The sequence below is a fragment of the Artemia franciscana genome, unplaced genomic scaffold (assembly GCF_032884065.1).
Source record: "Artemia franciscana unplaced genomic scaffold, ASM3288406v1 PGA_scaffold_49, whole genome shotgun sequence".
Lineage (NCBI taxonomy): Eukaryota > Metazoa > Arthropoda > Branchiopoda > Anostraca > Artemiidae > Artemia > Artemia franciscana.
Window position 1 is genome coordinate 318,845 of NW_027062689.1, and position 22,551 is coordinate 341,395.

The 22,551-nt window shown below is 35.2% G+C and overlaps 1 long non-coding RNA gene across 1 annotated transcript in view; it reads left to right on the top strand.

The window, feature by feature from the left end:
* Positions 1-18,339, top strand: part of LOC136041901 (uncharacterized) — an 87,212-nt gene extending 68,873 nt beyond the window's left edge. Inside the window, exons 4-5 of the long non-coding RNA XR_010621121.1 lie at positions 2,747-2,871; positions 18,089-18,339. This is a non-coding gene — a long non-coding RNA (uncharacterized LOC136041901). The remainder of the gene's footprint in view (positions 1-2,746; positions 2,872-18,088) is intronic.
* Positions 18,340-22,551: the final 4,212 nt, after the last annotated feature.

Below are 22,551 nucleotides of genomic sequence, written 5' to 3' on the forward strand. Positions count from 1 at the left end.
GATATAGTTATTATGGTTTTTGACTATGCGGAACAAAATGACTATCTAAAAATTTTGATCTGTTGACTTTGGAGAAAAATGAGCGTGGGAGGGGGCCTAGGTGCCCTCCAAGTTTTTTAGTCACTTACAAAGGGCACTAGAACTTTTCATTTCCGTTAGAATGAGCCCTCTTGCAACATTCTAGGACCACTTGGTCGATACGATGACCCCTGGGAAAAAAAACAACAAATAAACAAATAAACACGCACCCGTGATTTATCTTCTTGCAAAAAATACGAAATTCCACATTTTTGTAGATAGGAGCTTGAAAATTTTGAAAATTATTGACGTCAATATATATATTATAAAAATAATTTTTTATTAATTGAGAATAAGGAGCGATCATAAAACTTAAACGAACAGAAATAATTATGTATATGAAAGGGACTGTCCCCTCCTCAATGCCCCGCTCTTTACGCTAAAGTTTGACTCTTTCTCACAACTCTACTTTTTAAAACAATAAAAAAGGTATTATGTACTTCTGATTGAATTACAGATGCTATGAAGTCTTCCAATAGCCTATTTCCTGAAAGGATCCGTGCTTATTGCTTCCATCATTCCATTACCCAAAGTGATTTTTTTGTAGTGATTGATGCATGGAGAATTTAATTGACTAGCCTAATGTTATATTTTGATTTAAACTGCCCTTGTTTATTCCAACAATTAAAGAATAATGGGAAATTGCAGAGTATTTTAGTGGGGGAAGGATAAAAAATATTTTTAATGTCAGAAAGGTGTCGTTTATTTCGAATATTATGATTTTTTTTTGTTTCAGGGAGAGAATTGGAAATCAACTTAACCCTCAAAATGAATTCTAAAATGTTGCAAAAAAAGGGGGAGAATTTTTTTGACATAATTTGGTCCTTGAAATTTTGGGTTTGTTTTATAATCGACTGTACCTTATTCTTAACCAATATCCACTTACTTACAGAGCTATGATTTGAATAGACTATTATCATTATAATAGATTATTATAAATAGATAAAATAGCACCGCAATGCAATTTTGTGAACGTCTTAAAACTTCTGTGGTTTTAAAGGCCTCTACGGTCTTCTGTTTTAAGACTTTAAAGGGGAAACAAAAAAGAAAAATAATAGTTTTTAGAATAAGCAGTTTGTTATAGCCGGTTCTCCATATAGGGCATAAAGCTGCTATACAAGATATCCTTCCTACACAAAACAGTGGGAGGGGGGGCTAAGCTTGGTCTAAGAATCCCAGAAAATAAACAAAATGTTGACCTGAAAATATATATTGTTTCTTGCTTAAGAAAAAAATCTTCTGACCTCCACCTCCCTTACCATCGAGTCAGATATTTCTGCGCATATGCACGTGGAGATGAATTTCTAGAATCCACACACCGATGGAGGAATGGCGGGCTGACTTATCAAAAACATAGGCTACTGGCAAATTCTAAACTATGGGAAATTGTGAAAAATTGTAAAAATTGTACCATTTTGGAGAGAAGGGGCAAGGTCCCAAAAGTTCCCTGGTCCCTCTCCCAATGTGTTTCTGTGAAAGTCATTTTGTGCTCCAAGTGTCATGTGTTGGTAGAAATTTTGCGAAGGGGGACTTGATTCGCTTATTTTTTTTTTTCGGTATTCTATTGAAAAGCACAGAAATAATTTGCTATCTCGTTTGGAACCGAGAATCAAAAGTTCTTATCTTAACGAAAACTGTGTTCCTATATTTTTGTGATATATGACAGATACACGAGCCTTCACTTGTAGTTCTTATGGTTTTGCTTATTCTTTGCTAGTAATGATTGATCAACAGCTGTTTTTTTTTTTTTTGTTTTTTTTTTAGCTTCAATTACTTTCTCCTTTTACCGTTAGGTGGATGTATATTTTCAGATATATTTGCTGAGATTCCTGTTGTTGTTTTTTTTTATTGTTTTTTTTTTTCTTGGTTTGATTTGATAGATTGAAGATTGAAGATGGGATGCAGCTCTAAATGGGTACCTGAAGATATATTGGGAAGGTAACCGAGAAGGGTTTGCGAAAGAACAGGATGGCTGCCGACCCCTCCCTTTCATTGCACTTCCTTACTGAAAAGCCATGAAATAGAGATCAGCACTGCCGATAGGGATTTTAAAATTCAATGTCTTGTTTTCTTTTCTTCTTATTTTGTAAGACTGAAAATGGAGGGATCATGAGTTTAAAGTGGTTTAGGTGGGTTCTGACCATGCTTTTAAATAGGGGAATTTAAGATTGGATCAGGTACCAACATTTATTATGGGAAGATATTGGAAGGAGACCAAGTCCGTCAACAAAAGCAATTAATAAACAAATTGTAAGAGGAAAATATGATGAGATATTGGGATGGAGGCTCGGGTTACCCTTTCATGGAAAGGCTGAGGGAGGGAACACTTTGATTAGAATACAGTTTGAGCTGTTTTATTCCCTACAATAAGACTTCTTTTCATCCCTGATGAAGGTTGAACCTGTGTCTCTCCTATGAATGAAAAAAGGCGGGAAATTACTGAACTGGAAACTTGAATCAGTTCTGTAAAGAACTTACAACATAATATAGGCAGACAATAGGCTTTTATTTCCTTTACGAAAAACCAATCAGAATTGCACAATATGGCAAAAAACTTCTTCCATTTTTGGTTTTTATTTCATATTTGGCCTGTGAACAAGGTAACAATAAGCTAAACCATGCCATTTTCCATTATTAAATATTAGAGATTTTAATTTTCTGTTTCCAGGTGTTCGATAGAGATGAACCAAAACGAGAAAAGCTGCTTTATGTTACTATTAAAGCTGTTGATGAAGGATTCCCAGCATTGGATGTACTTTGCACCTTTTCAGTAAAAATGACAACGCGCCCAATGTAAGTCTGTAGTTTCAGTGTATACTAATACTACATTTAATCGCAGTATTAGCCAATCCTTCTGCCAGGACTCTGCATTTTATTCGGGGGGGGGGCTCAATAAATTGAAGATATTATCTTATGATTAGGTCGTTTTCACCGAAGTTTATATCAGATTTTCTTGATTTTACTGAAGAGTGATGATAAGACTTTAAGCTTCTCTAATATTCCAACTTATTAAAAAGATATGGTATGAAATATGTCCATATGTTTTGGGATATGTATATAATAAAACTTTAGGTATTTGCATTTTATGATTTTTTCTTATTTGGGAAGTGAAAAGTTTCTGTCCCCTAGCATTCTAAATGAACGAACTCCTATTTTGCAAACTTTGGATACGTGAAGCTTGACGATCATGACTGCCATCTATTTTATTAATGACGATTTTTTTGCATCGAAGTTTCACCTACAAATTTGTAAAGGGCAATTTTTGAAAAAGTAATTTTTAAAGAAATCCGTTAAATTGTTGGATTGTGCCTAATTTAAAATTTAAATGAATAGCTGGCTGTGTTGCAGAGGGAGATTCCCTGTCCAACAATTTATGATTGGGAGATTCTTCAGAAAAAAAAAAAAAATCTGGAAACCCTTGTTCTTAGCTGAACGCTGTTTTTATTGTTACTGTTGTTATTTCGTTTGAAGGCGTTAAACAAACATACGTTTTAACAAAATCGTATCTTAATAAAAGTATCGTACTTTTCAGCCAATTTAAACCAAAAGTAATTTACTTTTCTTTTTTTCTTTTACTACTGATAATCATATAATCATATTATTATTGCACACATTGCTGAATTATATATGATAAAAATAAAATAATTGCAAACTAGAACATATAGATTTATCTCAAGTGTGTCGGTTCCATGCTGAAACCTCCGGATCTTTGTTGTTCACACTATTTATCGTTAACAGCTTTCGGATTTTAATAGTCTGAATCGAACCATGCTAGAAAATAAATCTTTAAAGTTTTGGCATGGAAAGTTTCATTTTGATATGTTTTTATCATTAGAAAATCCTCAAATATCACGCGGGCAAATAGTAATTATGATAATAATCGACCGCCTTTAAGTGTAACGAATACAGAAGTGTAAACTTTCTAGTTTATTTGAATAATAAGTTGAACCATTAAAATTGGTTGTATTTTTAAATAGAAAAGGCACTATTGGGGGGCCCAAGGCTTTTCGCTCTGGACTGTTTATTGTGTCAAGCGCCTAAATGAAATACAATGAAAAATATTTAGGCACATGCTCCTTGTGTGCGTTTTGATTTGTTATTTTTCTACATTTCTAAGGTTTACATAAAAAAACGAAAAACACAAAAAGACAAAACAAACGGGTATAATTCTCAGCCATTGATAATTCAGCCAGGATAATTTTCTATAAACCTTAGTTCTGCCTTAGGATGGATGGATGATAAGATTATCTATCAACAAGTGAAAATGACATCATTTTTATACGATCCTGCAAAAAGGCTTATGCCACTCATTCAGACTGTCTTTCTTGTCTTTTTCTCCAATTAGCCATGGCAACTTGATTTTCATTCAAAAAACAACAGTCTCTGTTTTAGCCTTTTATTTTTGAATTAAAATCAAGTTGCCATCAAGCCATGGCTAATTGGAGACAAAGCCAGTATGTAATGAAAAAAACAGATATTTGAGCAAAGACCTCCGCTAACCCGCCTTCAGTGCTTAAAAAAAAGACCTGACTTGATGCCCACTTAATTGGACAATGTGTCTTGGCTTTTTCTACAATTGGCCATGACTTGACTTTTTCCACAACTATTCCATTTTCAATTAAAAAAAAAAAAAAAAAAAAAAGACTACCCTTTGGAAGTAGGCTAAACAGAAAAAAGGAGCCATCCTATTGTACGACGAAAAGCGGAGAAGTAACTCAGAACCAATAGTCTTGGAAGTCTCAGAGCTTGTCTGAAATCCTACGATTTTAAAAGTTCAACTCAAGACGATAGTTTTTCTATTATTCGATAGCTAAGATTCATCTTTATCCACCTAACGAATTGGTTTTAAAAGTGATTTGTTTTCTTTTAGATGTAAAAATAAATTGAAAATTGGCTGAGAACCATCGAAAAAGAGAAAAAATTCCTATTTATAAGTGATTTTTTACAATTCTTTAAGAATAAGTTCTAGCAATATGACTTGTGGATAGATCTGAGAAGGCAATGGGTCCGATTATATAATTTTCATGTTCTTTTGGTTCTAGGTACAGCTGTTATTGACACGAAATCGCATGTTTCAGAGGGAGCATTAATCTTAATGCTAATTTTATTGTTATTATTATTATTTTAATTGTTACTATTAGATTTTGTTAGTTTATAATTACTACATTATTTTCTCTTATACTCTTAGCCTCTTTAATATTGAATACAAAAATGAAGCAATTTATAAGTTTTCCCCAGAGGTTGTAATAATACTTAGATGAATTAAAAAAAAGTATAGCTAAGATAACAATAATTATAGAAGCGGGGATTTTCAACCGTCAATTATTTTGATATTGTTCAAAAGTTCTTGCATGTATCCTGTCAATGATTAATACTACACTTCATTCCCGAGTTTTGATTACAAGATTGTCTTGACAGATTCATTTAAACCAATTTCGTTTTTATTCCAGTGCTGCTTAGTAAACTTAGTAAATGTCCATTTTTTTCCATATTCTTTTTCATCTTGTTTTAGTCCATATTTCTTCAATAATAAATATTCAGCATACTGCTAAAGTGCACAAAGTTTGAATTTTGTCAACTAGGGATTGCGTTTCACAAAATAATTTATCTACTCTCCGAAGCAGAAATATGGATTATAAATTCATAATTGTTTTTGCAATAAATATTGAATGTTTTTTACGTCTTTGTAGCGAATTTATTATTTCATCTTATGTGTTACTGTTAATAGTACTCTCACATGTGCACAAAGGATAATAGTCAAACGTTTCTTTATACGACCTGTCTTAGGTCCCATTGGCGCACACGGGAAGGGAGGGGGGAGCTTGAGGCCTGGACCCCCTTCTCATATCCTAAATTTTTGTGTAGATTTCTAAGCACTTTTTGTTCAAATTATTAAGTACAGTTTCCATTTCCCCCCCCCCCCCAACTTCTATAAATTTTTTTTGGGAATATCTTTAAGAACCGTAAGTCTCTTTGATTTATGAGTAGATACTGAATGTGCAATGACGATAGATAACAAAACTGCATATGACGCGTAATTTGGCTGTTATCATTTAGCCTTTATTTGTATTAGTTAAACTCTGTGAAAATTCGATTTAAATTTTGAAAATACCATGAAACTTGAATATTGACTAAAATAAAGTTGTAATCCCTAATCCACATACATAATTATTGGATGCACGCTATAATCTCAATTTTGAGCAGCACGTAGCCTCCTCAGCCTCCTCTATGATTTAGCTCGGGAATATCTTAAAGAATATTAATATTTTTTTATTTTTGAGTAGGTGCTTAAATGCTGAATGTGCTGTAACGATAGATAACAAAAGTGTATGTAATGCTCAATCTGGGTGTTACCACTTGGGCTTTATTATCTGTAAAAATTATAGTTGAATTTTGAAATAGCGAGAAAGTTGAATGGTGACGAAAACAAAATTGCAATACCTCGGTTTTTTTAACTAGTTATCCAATACGATACAAGGTTGTTTTTATAATTGTTACCATTTTAATATTGTGTTAAAACCAATATTATACAAAGTGGAACAAATCGATTTATTTTTGTTTTTGTTGTATCAGCTCTGTTATGTGTTGTTAAGTAAATAGCAAATTGACAAATTTCGATTTTAAAACGGGAATAAAAAGTTTTTGTTTGGGGGGGGGAGGGGGAAGGCTACAAAAACTCAAAAATGCATCCAGAATTTGTTCATATGCATTGTGTTCCTGTTTTACGAGTTTTTTTTCCCAGGGGTGATCGTATCGACCCAGTCGTCCTAGAATGTCACGGGAGGGTTGATTCTAGCGGAAATAAAAGTTCTAGTGCCCTTTTTAAGAGACCAAAAAATGGAGGGCACCTAGGCCCCCTCCCACGCTCATTTTTTCCCAAAAGTCACAGGATCAAAATTCTGAGATAGCCATTTTATTCACCAGAGTCAAAAAACCTAATAACTATGTCTTTGGGGACGACTTACTACCTCACAGTCTCCCTGGGAGGGGTTGCAAGTTGCAAACTTTGACCTGTGTTTACATATAGTAATGGTTACTGGGAAGTGTACGGACATTTTCAGGGGAATTTTTTTGGTTTGGGAGGGAGAGTTGAGGTGGGGGGGGGGTGGCTACGCAGGAGGATCTTTCCATGGAAAAACTTCTCATTGGGAAGAGACTTTCAATGAAGGGGGACCAGGATTTTTTTGCATTATTTAAAAAACAAGGAAGAAATAAATATGAGAAGTTTTTTCTACTGAAAGTGAGGACCAGAATTAAAACTTAAAACGAGGAGAAATTATTGCGCATATGCCTCGTAATGCCTCGCTCTTTACGCGAAAGTATTTTTAGTAATTTCAACTAGTTATTTTACAGCCTTTGTGATTCAAGGGTCATTCTTAAGGAATTGTGACAGAATTTAAGCTTTAGTGTAAAGAGCGAAGTATCGACGAGGGGGAACTCCCTCTTATACGCAATAAAAATATACGAATATAGCAGTTCGTTACGTAAGTTAATTCGTAAATTACGTATATTTTTTACTAAGGAAAATGTTCGTAAAACTATTAAAAGTTCTAGTTGCCTTTTTCAGTAATCAAAAAATTAGAGAGCAGGTAGGCTTCCTCCCTCTCTCCTTTTTTCTCAAAATCTTCCGATTAAAACTATGAGAAAGCCATTTAGCCAAAAAGAAAATTAATATGCAAATTTCGTTTTAATTATTTATGTGCAGAGAGCCAAGATCAAAACATGCATGAATTAAAAAACGTCCAGAAATTAAATAAAAAAAAACAAGTTTTTTAAATGAAAGTAAGGAGCGACATTAAAACTTAAAACGAACAGAAATTACTCCGTATATGAAAGGGGCTTTTCTTCCTCAACGCCCCGCTCTTTACGCTAAAGTTTTTTCCCTTTTAAAAAAGTAAAGCTAAGAGAAAGAGTCAAACTTTAGCGTAAAGAGGGAGGCGTTGAGGAAGAAAATCCCCTTTCATATACGGAGTAATTTCTGTTCGTTTTAAGTTTTAATGTCGCTCCTTACTTTCATTTAAAAAAACTTGTTTTTTTATTATTTAATAACTATAAAAGAAAGTGTTTATTATTAGAAGAAGAAGAAGTTTATTATTGTTTAATATTTATACAATATAAAATGCAATTTAAAATGGAATTATAATACACTTATTCTCCCTCAAAAGGCTCCATGGCCAGGGATACAAGGGGGGTACAAAAAATTACAAATAAAAACTACAATAAAAGCAATATATACAATAAAAACAATAAGTGGTATACAATAAAAGCAACAACTAAAAAAAAAGAAAAAAAGGAGAATAATAGAACATACCTGAACATAGAGAACATACCTGAGGCCTGGAAGTCAAAGAGCAGAGAAGAGAACCATGCACCAAGAACAGAACTCAGGGGATATCAACTCCTCAGAGGAAAAAAAAGTTATTCTATTTGATTTTTTATTAAATGACCCTTAAATATCCTTTTAGAAGTCCCAATGAGTGGTATCTCTGTACTAAAGAAGGTATTGAATTCCAGACCTGTTGACAAGCAATGAGGGAATTGAAATCTGATCTAATAGTAGGGGTAGACGGAATGTAGATATTATTTGAAGAACGAAGGCTATGTGGAGCTGAATCAGAAATAAACATGGGATTTTTCCGGAGAGATTTTGGAAGATTGCCGTGAAGCTGATGAAAGACAAAATAAGTACAAGAAATAATGTAAATAGACCGTAGAATTAAGAGCGGTGTGGGTGAAGAACGGTTGGTGTCCGTAACCAGATGCCTTGCTTTATTACACATAACAGAAAGTGACCGCAGCGTAGACGGAAAAGTAGACTTCCATATCATAAGAAACATATGACTAGACAAGACAGAAGAAAAGAAGTTTCAGAATAGATCGAGGAAATGTGTGTCTAAGTTTTCGAATGATACCCAAACTCCGTGAGACCCTAATCATGGCTACATGGTTTCTGAATGAAAGATTCTCATTAAGCAGGATACCAAGAAACCGGACCAACTAATTCTCTGGTCTACACAAGGAGCCTTGTGTTAAGCAAAAGCTTAACGAACATCCAAAAATAAAGCTGCCGGGATATGACCAGAATCTATGGACGAATGAATGATATTCCAGAAAGCTGCGCAAGCATGCTCCGTAGAGTGACTCGCTTGGAATCCAAACTGGAAATCATGCAAAACTTCTTTTACATCCAGAAAACTTAAAAGTCTGGATAGCATGGCCTTCTCAGAAATTTTGCTGAAAACAAATAGGAGAGAAATTGACCTATAATTAGAAGGATCACTCAGAGAACCATCTTTATACAGCACTATAGCCTTAGCTCGCTTGAGAGATTCAGAGAAAATTCCTTTTTCGAAAGACAGATTGACAAGCTTAGTCAATGGTAACAGAACAGCAGGCACAATGACACGGATAATCCTTGTAGGAATTTTGTCTGGTCATAAAGAGGATTATCCTTTAAGAGCATTCCCCATACGAGCTACCTCAAATTCAGTAACAGAATGCAAGACCATCGACTTTAAACATGAGGGTCCAAGAAAGGCTCTCTAATCGCAACGAGAAGAAGCAGAGCTTGCAGAGGAAGTAGTTGCCTTCCCTATATCAGCAAAATAAGAGGTAAGCTCTAGCTGAACATCTGCATCTCCTTGAACGGTTTTACCATCGAGTACAAGCATTGATGGAACTGAAGGCAGAGGAGGAGTAGGTCTAAGAACTGAATTAATTAAATACCTTGTCTTCCTTACATCCTTCCAGCATTCAGAAAATTTCTTATGATAATACTGATACTTTGCCTTCCGACATAAAGATTTAAATATACTCCTATAGGTCTTGAAATGTTCGTTATGAGCTACAGATGATGAAGCTTTGTAAATCTTCCACAAATAGTTTTTCCTTTTCCAACTTTTATGGAAACCTGAACTCATACATGGATTCAGTGATGCTATTCTTTTCGAAGTATGGGGCGCTGGACCCTGATTGCAAATTTTCAGGATTCCTTCTTTCACTAAATCATAAAAGGAATCAAAAGAGCGGTTAAAATCTGAATCAGAAACCAAACTGTCCCATGGTAGATAAGCCAGACGAGAATTAAGTAGACTTAGCTCAGTATCACCATAACAGAAAAATGGAAGAGTAGATGGTGATGCTATACGCTGCGCTTGATCAACACTCTTACATTGGGAAATAGTGGGAAAAGGATCAGAAATATCACTAACCAGCACCAAATTATCTAAGACATCTAGTGACGAAAAAATATTATCAATAAGAGACGCCTGCGTGATTTAATCTCAGAGCATTGATTTAATCTCAATAAAAAGGGATTCAAAGATTCCTTCCTCATTTTTTCTCAAATCACTTTGGACATTATATGTAAGACGATCAGCAATATAAAGGACAACACCACCTCTCGCCATCTGTTTCCTAGCCTGCCTCTCAATTCTATATCCCGGAATATCTAAAAGGATATCCTTTTTTGAATCTAGGAAAGTTTCACATAATCCTATAACATAAGGAGTTCCACCACTTCAGCTCATCAAAAGACGAGCAAAATCCCTGAATGTTAAGATGAAGTACAGAGTAAATATCATCACGTTTAGAGGAGGTAGAACCATTTAAATGCGAAACATACTTACTTTTATTGGCCGAATTAGAATCAATATTCTTCAGATTGAATTATCTACTTCCAATTTAATTATTAATTTTATTTTCAATATCTAAAGGATTATTTTGTAATTCAATTAAACGTTCCCCCAAAGACTTGATACCAACCTGGTCACCAATAGAAATCATCAATTTACTCATGGTGGATGGCAGTTCCGCTCCATGACCAAACCCACCAGACCAAAGGTATAAGGAAAAAATATAAGGAAAGAAAAGTAAAAAATAGCATAAACGAGGTAAGGATAAATAAGAAAAAGCAGGGAAAAAGAAACAAGGAAAAACCAAGAAACAAACAAATAATCAGCACTGGTAATTTAATCGCGAAAGAACCATGTATATGCCAAGATATGAAATTTATCACAGGAGTCATTGGCCCACGGTTCTACGGTTTTTAGGGCAGTTAATGCTGTAGCACGTATGGCCTGGAGCTTTAAAACTAACACAAAAAGGACTGTTCTTATACGGGGATTCAAATTTAAACTTATGGTCATTAGCTTTGCATTTTGAGCAGAGAGTAGTGTTTGTGCAGTTTGCTGCAAGGTGGCCAGTCAAGGTGGCCAGTCATCTGGCAGTTAAAGCATCGACGAGGCAAAAAAAAAACTCCTGGGTGGATAGTCAGTCATAGCCGATTTTCACTGATTCTTGAAGGAACTGGTCTAATTCTTTTCTTAATTTGAAATACACTTTGAATGTGCGTGACGCACCACACTTAGCTGTTTTGAAACATTTTGGGATTAATTCCTTCAGTGACGAGTCGACTAGTTCGTCCGGTACATGTTTAATAACAGTAACAAAAGCAGGCTCTTTAAGTGTAGCATTTAGAGTGGGGTCAGAGAGCTTTGCCTTTTCAACAATTAGACTAGCAGTTTCTTTCCATTCATTCTTGCCATGGTGTAGCTCAGATACATCGCTGCCAGGGCTAGGACAAAGACTGTCTATAAATGCTTGGCACTCAGTTGGGCCTTTTAGCTCTTTTGGAGTTTTTTTTTTTTTAGTATTACAGCATTCGAGGGTTTAGGCATTGAGTCATGACTTTGGGGCAAGACCAGTGACTGGTCAGAGAGACTACTTGAAGGGTGAGATATGTTTGCCAGAACGCTGTCAAATTTACGGGATAACTCATTGATCATTGTTTAACTATAAATATCATTGTTTAACTATAAAACTATATATTAACTATAAACTATATGTTAATTATAACTATTCATTAAACTTTTAACTGTAAAACTATACATTAACTATAAAACCATATATTAACTATAACTATATATTAACTTTTAACTATAAAACTATAAAAGAACGCTAAGCTTTTAACTATAAAAGAAAGGTTTTGAATATAAAACTATATATTAACTATAAAACTATACAGTAACTATAACTATACATTAAGCTTTTAACGATAAAAACTATAAAAGCAAAACTAAACTTTTAACTGTAAATGAAAGCTTTTCACTATAAAACTATACATTAACTATAGAATAGAATAGAATATATTTATTCACTACAATAGCCGGAGCTAGCATTAGCATGTCATGACAAAAATAATTTTTACCTTCAAAAACACTCACAGGAAAATTAAAACAAACAATATATTAATCAAACATTAAATATTAGTCGCGTCAATATTATTAAAATGACGGGTAAAATATGGAACAAATGATTTGCGATATCTCTCAGTACTATATGCTGAGCAAGTCAGTAACTGTGGACAATTGCTTTTTATTTGTCGAAGTCTAGTAACTGGTCCTCCAGTTGGGAGGCTCGCAAAGTTGGGTAGTAGACGACAATGAGCTGGGGAATTTAAACAATTTAGTCCAAATCTATATGTTAAGCCATGTCTACGACTATCAAGTGAGTCCAAATTGAGTTGTTTCAGTGCATCTTCGTAAGTTGAGTAGTTTTGTCCAAGTATAATTTTTACAGCTCTTTTTTGTATCGTCTCAAGTCTATCTGTTTGATCTTTTGTCAATCCCGGATGCCAAGCAGGGCATGCATACTCAAGAGAAGGTCTAACATAGCTGCAGTATACAGACTTTAAAACCTCAGTTGGTGTACCAAATCTTTTTAGGTTGGAAAATGAATGTAAAAGCGAGGCGCCTTTTTTAGTCAGATAGTCAACATGCGAATTCCATCTTAAATCATCGTCCAAAAGAATCCCAAGTATTTTAACAGTTTTCTTTGTTGGCAGTATGGAATTATGAGAAGAGTGGTTGTTACCCTTTAGGAAGGAAAATGTCATATAAGAGCTCTTAGTTTCACTGACCGCCAGTTTTACCTTTCCTAATTCAGCTTTTAGATCATGATAGATTTTGATCAAGTCAGACTGTTCAGTAGTCGGAGGGCTTAGTCGCAGTGATAAAACAGTTAAATCATCAGCAAATTTAAAACGCTCACGTATTGTTGTTAAAATACGGTTAAAAACAATAAGAAAAGAAAGCGGGCCTAATTTAGTCCCTTGTGGCGAACCACAAAAAATATTTACAAATTCAGATGGCTCATGATCAGGAAGTTGGACACACTGAGATCTTTCAAAAAGAAAACTAGCTAGCATTCGTACAACAAATGGACGGGCACCCATAGCCTTTGCTTCTTCCACAACTACATTATGATCAAGACTATCAAAAGCCTTAACTATGTCTGCAAATAATGCTTCAACATAGGCCCCATTATTCTCTAAGTGCTTAAGGATAGTATCCGATAATGCAACCAAATAATGAACAGTACTATGCCCGGATCTAAATCCAAATTGTTGGGGATCAATATTATCTTTTATGTCCTCAAATAAACAATCAAAAATAAAACTTTCAAATACTTTTGAGAGAGCTGGAGTTTTCGAAATCGGCCTCATCTCGGTTATATCTTTAGGTGCCTTGCATTTGGGGATTGGCGTTACATATGCCTGTTTAAAAATACATGGGAAAACACCATCAATAAAACACTGGTTAAAAATTGCCGTTAAAGGAGTAGATAAAAGATCAGCACACTCAATAATCAATTTAATTGGTATCTCACTAGGATAACTAGACTTACGAGAATCAAGTGCCTTTAACTTTTTAGCAACTGAACAAATCTCTAGTATAGGGATATTTGAAACTGAATCATTCGGTGGTAATGTTCTTAGTTGCGGATGAATTTTATAAACAGATGCAAAAAAGTTATTAATTTCACTAGGTAACAGGGGTTTACCATTGACATCTCTCACTTCAACTCTGGTTACTTTTTTCCCGATAATGTTCTGAACTAAGTCATGGAACTTCCTTGGGTTGGATTTATATATTTTGCTTATTATTTTAGACCCATACTGCTTGCGAGAACATCTTATTTTATATACAATTAAATTTCTTACTCTTTTGAAATCTTTTACGGATCCAGTTAAATGCAATTCGTTCCTCACTTTTATCAGATTCCGAATCTCTTGAGTAATCCATGGTTTATCATTAGATCTCACATATATTTTTTTTTGTGGGAAAATTTCACAGTATTTTTCGAATAGTTCCTTACAGAATAAACTTGCCATTTTGTCACCGTCAGACAATGAGAGAATATCACGCCAGTCACGATCTGTGAGCCAATTCTTGTAGAGATTTACTAGTTCAGGTTAGAAAGGCCTGTACACCACACTATTTATTTGTCGATTTGGGATAAAATGATTGGGTGTCCAAGCAACACACAAGTGATCACTCGATCCTAATGGGGGTAATGTAACTGGAGTATTATAATATTCAGGACAGTTGTTAAAAATGAGATCCAACATACGGTTACCTCTTGTGGGCACATTCACAACCTGCTTAAGTGATAGTGAATTGCTTAGCCATTTGGCATCTAAGTCATTAAAGTCACCACACATTATGATACCAGCATTAGGATACAAAGATCGTACATTGTCAGTGCAATTCTGTAAGTAATTCACAAGGTCTTTACGATAGGGGCCACGGGGCGGATAGTAAACAACACATATCACCAGTGATGCCACTTCCTTGGGAAGCTTCTTAGGCCTGCACCACAACCATAATACTGCAAAACCATGCTTATTTGGTATATTACTAAAAGTGAGAACTCGATTTCTTATAGACGATCGACAAATAATACCAACACCACCACCATGTGTTACTGAAATATCATTGGGTGTCACTCTAGGTTTGAAATAGGTATCATATCCTTCAAATGCTACAACATCTTCAGTCGCGGACCATGATTCACAGATACAAGCAATGTCAACCAGTTTATTCTTCAAGCAAAGTTCAACCTCTTCTAATTTGTTCATAAGTGACCGGACATTTGATAATAGTATTTTCGGAAATATATAGGGATGAAAGGGGGGCTTTACACTGCAGTCTCGAATCTCCTTGCCAACACATTGAATCGGTTCCAAGTTGGGATACTCGGAAGACATGGTTTGAGGGGTGGGTGAATCTTTGATTTCTTTGAAATTCCAAATTGGTTGGTTGTTAGTACTGGATATATTGTCGGAAGGCTGGCAGATGTTGGTTCTTACCAGTTTCTCCAAGTTTTCACGAGGAGTGGCTGGTATGAGGGGGGAGGGATCTGCATTGGCTGATTTAAGACAGGTGGTTTGAGCTTCAAACTCATAAGTGGGACTGTAAACTGTTGTCTTTGGCATCCATGTTTTAACAGAGGTGGGATTTTTCGCTCCCCGTTTTTTGAACTTCGCAATTCAGTATTGGAGCGTAGCTTTTTCCTTCTGTGGGAAGTGAGATGCACATTAGGACAACAGTTCATGAAACAAAGGCCATGAGCAAATTTTTTACACAGAGATCTGTGAGGCAGAATACAACTCTTGAACATAACATATACCCTTTCCTTACCTGGCTTATAGGGGAATTTCAGGGACCCTTGGCTCCGTCAAAGGATGGCCTACTCAGTGATTGACCTTCTTGTCTCCTTTTAGAGACTATCAGTTTTCTCTGTCTCTATTCTTTTCTTCTCTGAGAACTAATCAATGAGCTTGACTCTCTACCAGATTAAATAAAAAAACAAGTTTTTTTAACTGAAAGTAAGGAGCGACATTAAAACTTAAAACGAACAGAAATTACCCCGTATATGAAAGGGGCTGCTCCCTCTTCAACGCTTGCTCTTTGCACTAAAGTTTGACTCTTTCTCTCAACTCTACTTTTTAAAACAGTAAAAACTTTAGAGACTATCAGTTTTCTCTGTCTTTATTCTTTTCTTCTCTCAGAACTAATCAATGAGCTTGACTCTCTACCAGATTAAATAAAACAACAAGTTTTTTTAATTGAAAATAAGGAGCGACATTAAAACTTAAAACGAACAGAAATTACCCCGTATATGAAAGGGGCTGCTCCCTCTTCAACGCTTGCTCTTTGCACTAAAGTTTGACTCTTTCTCTCAACTCTACTTTTTAAAACAGTAAAAACTTTAACGTAAAGAGCAGGGCTTTGAAGAAGGAGCAGCCCCTTTCATATATGGGGTAATTTCTGTTCGTTTTAAGTTTTAATGTCGCTCCTAACTTTCAGTTAAAAAAACTTGTTTTTTTTTATTTAATCTCTGAACGTTTTTTAGTTAATCCATGTTTTTATTTCGGCTCTCCGCAGATAATAATTAACGCGAAATTTGCATATTTATTTATTTGGCTAAATGGCTTTCCCATAGTTTTGATCGAATGATTTTGCGAAAAAAGGAGGGGAAGGAGGCCCAGTTGCTCTCCAATTTTTTGGGTACTTAAAAAGGCAACTATAACTTTTAGTTTTTACGAACGTTTTCATTAGTAAAAGATATACGTAACTTACGAATTAGCTTACGTAACAAACTTCTATGTTCGTATGTTTTTATTTCGTATATAAGAAGGTTCGTCCACTCGTCAATACCTCGTCAATAACTCTTTGCATTAAAGCTTAAATTTTGTCCCCTGAATCACAAAGGCCGTAGAATAAATAGTTGAAATTATTAAAAATCCTTTTGCGTAAAGAGTTAGGTATTAGGAAGAGGTGAACCCCTTCTATGTGTAATATTTTCTGTTTGTTCTAAGTTTTAATACTACTCCATACTTCCAGTTGAAAAAACTTTTTCATATTTATTTTCTCATTATTTTTCTTAATAATGCTAGAAAATTTATGGAAATCTTCTCCCCCCATGACAAATTCCTCCATGAAAAATTTCCCCCACATAGCCCCCTCTTCTCAAACCCCCCTCCCAACCAAAAAATCCCCTTGAAAACGTCTCTACATTTCCCAACAACCATTAATATATGCAAACACTGGTCAAAATTTGCAACTTGCAGCCCCTCCCACGGGAACTATGGGGAAGTAAGTCGTCCCCAAAGACATAGTTATAAGGTTTTTCGACTATGTTGAATAAAATGGCTATCTCAGAATTTTGATTTGACTAATTTGGGAAAAAAATGAGCATGGGAGAGAGCCTAGGTGTCCTCCGATTTTTTTTGGTCACTTAAAAAGGGCACTAGAACTTTTCATTTCTGTTCGAATGAGCCCTCTCGCAAAATTCTAGAACCACTGCGTCGATACGATCACCCCTGGGAAAAAGAAAAAAACAACAAAAAAACAAATAAACACGCATCCGTGATTTGTCTTCTGGTTAAAAATTCAAAATTCCACATTTTTGCAGATAGGATCTTGGAACTTGTACAGTAGGGTTCTCTACCACGCTGAATCTGATGGTATGATTTTAATTAAGATTCTATGACTTTTAGGGGGTGTTTAACCCTATTTTCTAAAATAGGCCAGATTTTCTCAGGCTCGTAACTTTTGATGGGTAAGACTAAACTTGATGAAACTTATATATTTAAAATCAGCATTAAAATGCAATTCTTTTGATGTAATTATTGGTATCAAAATTCCGTTTTTTAGAGTTTTGGTTACTATTGAGCCGGGTCGCTCCTTACTACAGTTCGTTACCACGAACTGTTTGATATTTGTAAATATTTATTAAGTAATAATATGAATAATATTTATTAAGTAATTAAGTAATAATAATATCTGATATAGCTTGAACCAGAACACTGCTTGCCTGCATTGCTTGCAAGTACGTTCAAATGTAATATTTATCATGCCCATACATTCCTGTGTGGAAAGGTATTTAAGATAGTTTATAAGGAAAGGGACGTCTAGGACTTTCCAGTCTTAAGTTTTTTTTAGCATAATCATAGGTCAATAGAAGAGATTGCCTAAAGATGACCAGTTGTAGATGACCAGGTTGTACTCTTTCTTACATCCGGGTCAGAATCTTGATCTTAACTTGAGGACCCATTCACATTGCTCCTTTAAAGTAATGATCTATTCTTTGTTTATTTATTTATTTCATCACTTCTTTACATGTCTTTTATCTCTAATCGATTAGTGTCATTTTTCTTTTCTAGGTTAAGAGGTAGCTGACCAGTAAATTTCGCAGTAAAAAACCGTGTAAGCCTGTACACTGTTGCCGTCTTTTTGTGTGATAGCATTAATTTTCACAGAAAAAGACGTTGCAACAGACCAGGCTTCTTGTAATTTTTTATGTTAAAATAAAAATCAAGGGCTTTCAACGTTAAATTCGCTTCATTCTCTGTAGAAATCTTGTTCATGCCTTTTTTTTTTCTCCTTCTATTTCACATTTTAAAAGAAACGGAGCCCTTAACATTTTGGAAAGCATTTCTTAGGTTTTTAATAAAATCAAAGATTATTGTTTTTTTGGGAGGGGGGGGGGGCATTATAAATGGATAGAGATGTATTTTTTCCGAAGTGTTCTCGTTGTATTTTCGCCATATTGTTTTCTGCTGAATATATGTACTAGGACTCGTAGTTTTAGTATTTCCATACTAAGCTTTCGTAGTGGTAAAAGCAAGGAAAAATTTCTGTTCGTTTTAAGTGTTAATGCTGCTTTTTACTTTCAGTTGAAAAACTTGTTAATTACTGACGTTCTTCAAATTATCCCAGAAGATCCCTTTCCCTCGCCTCCCTCGTGTAAGATTTCGTTTGAATTTGTTTTTCATTTGAAAATTTGGTCGGATGTCTAGGAGGAAGCATATCCTCTAGCATGTTCTCTTTGCCATATTACAGAGAGTTGTGTTCAAGTTGAAGACTGGCGCAGCCCACTCCTTCAAATCACGAAAGAAGTGTGTCAAGAATGTTCAGAAGCCCCAGAGTTCTTCAATGCTATAACGGACCACTTCATGACAAAGACAACTTCATGGCTAGAGTTTGGAGATTGCGTCATATCAGACGCTGATTTTGCCAATGACCTGGCCATCCTAGTAGACTCCATGGATCAGCTGCTGTAAGAGCTTCGAATCATATGTGAAGAGGCTGCATATGTAGGATTGCAGATAAACCGCGATAAAACAAAAATTATGGCCTTAGATCTATCTTCTCCTCCTGTCATTTTTGCAGTTAGTCTAGACAGAACAACTAGTATTGAAGTTGTCCAAAGGCTCACCAACCTGGGCTGTGCAGTTTCTTCAGATTGCTCGCTTCTTCCTGAGCTGCAAGCAAGGATATCCAAAGTATCTTCTGCCTTGGGCAGGATGAGCCGTCACTTTTGGCGAAAACCAAACGTAAGTTGTTCGACTAAACTGCAGATTTTCAACACCCTCGTCGTCCTTTACGAAGGAGAGAAATGGCATGCATCACCGGCTACCCTATAGGATATCCATGAGTTCCAATCGAAGTGTCGGAGAAGGATCGAAGGTCAATGGTGGTTGGATTTTATGAGTTCCCTGCCGCAGCTTTCAAGCAGTCTTGGTTTTCTGCCCGAGAAGCCGAGCAACTCTTACGATGATTTGGACCTAATTCGAATGCCCCCGCACTCTCTCGCAAAGACGTTCTTTGACTTTAGCCCTATGAAGGCTGGTTTGAAGTGACCCAGCTGTCGGACCGAAGGTCTGACAGCCGGTCTGAGCTCCTGGCGATGGCAAATATCATACTAACTGAAGTACAAACGCTCACACTGGATCAAAGTGGATGGAGGAGGCAGACGTCACTCTCTATGAAGAGCAGTGCCGGGAAGGAGACCTAAGTCAAGCAAGTCAAGTCTTGGGGGTAAAAGTGGCGTGTGTTGTAAAGCCAGATCATTGAGGGTGAGATGGATGACCTCTATTATCACCAAAGGTTAGGAGGTTAATAGATTTTCAAGCAATGGGCAGTATCTTGGTAGCGAGGCTGCCTCAGCCAGTTAGAAGGAGGAGTTACCTAATAAGCTTTTGAGAGAAAGGAGTATGTTAAATATCGATTATATTTATTCGGCTCTAAGCACAAAAACGGGACCAAACTTGACTCAAAAGTTTACAAGTGAAATTATCAACAAGTAATTAGCACATAAGATAATAATCAAGACATACAATCCTTATTATATCAAAAAAAGTCAAAATCCAGTTTTGACAAAAAAAAGCTTAAAGATCAAGACCAACCACTTATCTAAAAACAGGGTTTATATATATATATATATATATATATATATATATATATATATATATATATATATATATATATATATATATATATATATATATATATATATATATATATATATATACTTTATACCATAGCCACACTTCCTGTTTTGTATGAGGGAAGTGGTTATTCTAAAAATCTATTTCTCAATAAAATCGTTATTTCCAAAGTTTTCAAGCTATGCAATTTGTTTTATTAAAATCAATTCACGACTCTTGATTCGATCAGCTTTAATAAACGTGGGAGGGAGGATTTGTTTTATTAAAATCAATTTCCGACTCTTGATTTGGTCAGTTTTACTACACGTGGGAGGGACGCTTGAATACATGGCCAGGCCCCACCGATAAGGCCTCGTAGAATAAGGTTATTAATAGTGAAAAACGTTTCCCTTCTGCCCTATCTTGTCTCCAGCGAGCTAATTTTTTGATCATTATAAGCGTGTGTTCAGTGTATTTAATAGTTTTCTTCAGTATTTTTATTAAAAGCTGCTTAAACCGCTATTACCATACTATCTCCTGCAGGCTCCCGTCCAGCCTGTAACAATATCTGAATTTTACCGGGCTTTAAGAAAATTTAAGCGTTCAAATAGCCTTGATGATGACGGCCTTTCCTACCGATTTTTTGCTTATGATTGTCCTGCTCTACTTAACCATTTACAAATATTTTTACAGTCTTTCTTAGCACAGTCGTTTGTTCCTGATAGTTTAGTTTATGGCCGTGTAACGTCTATTCAAAAGCGAGGTTGATTCCGCGTCATGTGTAAATTATCGTCCCATTAAAGTATCGTGTTTTTTAAGCAAGTTGCTTGAACATTTTTTACTACCATAAATTGAGTCAAAGTGTGAATTTACGCCTTTTCAGTTTGGTTTTCGGAAAAATTTCGGTTGCTCCCATGCACATATATGGCTGAAGAGCCTTCAGCCATAAATGACATTTTGAGGTTATTAATATTAATACAACTGCTTCAAAAAAAGATGCACTGACCTCAAACTCCAAAGGTATCCTTCGGCTTATCGATAATTTCTATCTTAGTGCCACTGATTCACACTTGATGGCTGTAAAAGAGCAAATAAACTTAAAGACAGTCTTATTAACATTAGTTTTAAATTTCTGCATATCCCCAGGTATCAAGATTATCCCCCTAAATATCCCCCAGATTAGAATAAAAACTCCCTCAAAAATTAAAATGCACTGTCCCTCCATATTTATTTCCAAGGTCAATATTATTCTTAATTATAGATTCCCAAGGAGCTCTCTGATTTTGAGAAAAAAGAAGTTTACTTGGCATAAACGAGCTTATTCATATTTTAGATTTTGCAACTCGACTCCTAAACTCCTTAGCCAATTCATTTTTTGATGTCAATGCATCCAGTAAGAAGTAGTAAACTTAAGGAAATGCTTCAATAGTGCAAACCTCCACCTTACGTCAAAACCAATGACAAACCGATATGTTCTGAGCAAGATAAGAACAACTTTGCCTCAGTTGGATTTTCCATTTGGCCATCGTCGGTTAGTTTGGCCTATAAAATGACACAACTGTAAGTTTCATTCAATAGTTAGCTCTCACGGATGGGGATAACTTTAAAGGAGCGACGGGAAACCGTTCACACTTATGGAAAAGTGTTTGAACGCACCAAACGTCATGAAGGGAAGCACAAATTTCAAATTAATTTCGCATGAATAATTCAGACTAAGAAGCTTTAACCTTGGTAGCATTTTCAGTAGTTTTAGCTAGCTCTAGTTTAATAGAATTTGAGGAATTAGTTAATTCAGGAAAAAAACGAAGATGATATATCCGACCATGACTTTCTTTTCATTATTTCCCATTACGGGGAATTTCCTACCATGTTTTGGGTTTTTTCTTTGTATTCTTATATTCTTTGCGACAAGTGTCAAATAAATATGTAAAATTCTCCACCATAGCTATAAGATTATGGGTCTGCGGATGATTTATTCTCGATATGGTTCTAACTTTTAAATATTTCGCCTTGGACTTTCCATGAAACCCATTATGTTCCAAAGGTAAAAGTTGAAAAAAAAATCCAGCACAAAGATTTGACGGGAAAATGATTAATCCTGAGAGGAATTCCTTTGAGGAATAATGGGAATCCCATCCGTGTGAACTAACTATAAGGGTTTTGAAGGATTTGAATATTCAGTCGTAGAAGACAGAGGAAGAAAAGATTTTAAAGCTCAATTTAAAAATGTATCTAAATGTTAGAAAATACTTGTTTTTAAAATTTATTATTTGAAGATAACGAAAGTTTGAAACTTATATAGCCATAGTAAGTGCTTTCTACTTATGCTTATTGAAATTTTTAACAAAATGAAAGTTGCCAAGGTCTAAAACTGCACTTGGGGTAGGCTTGGTAATGCTAGCCTAGACATTCAGATT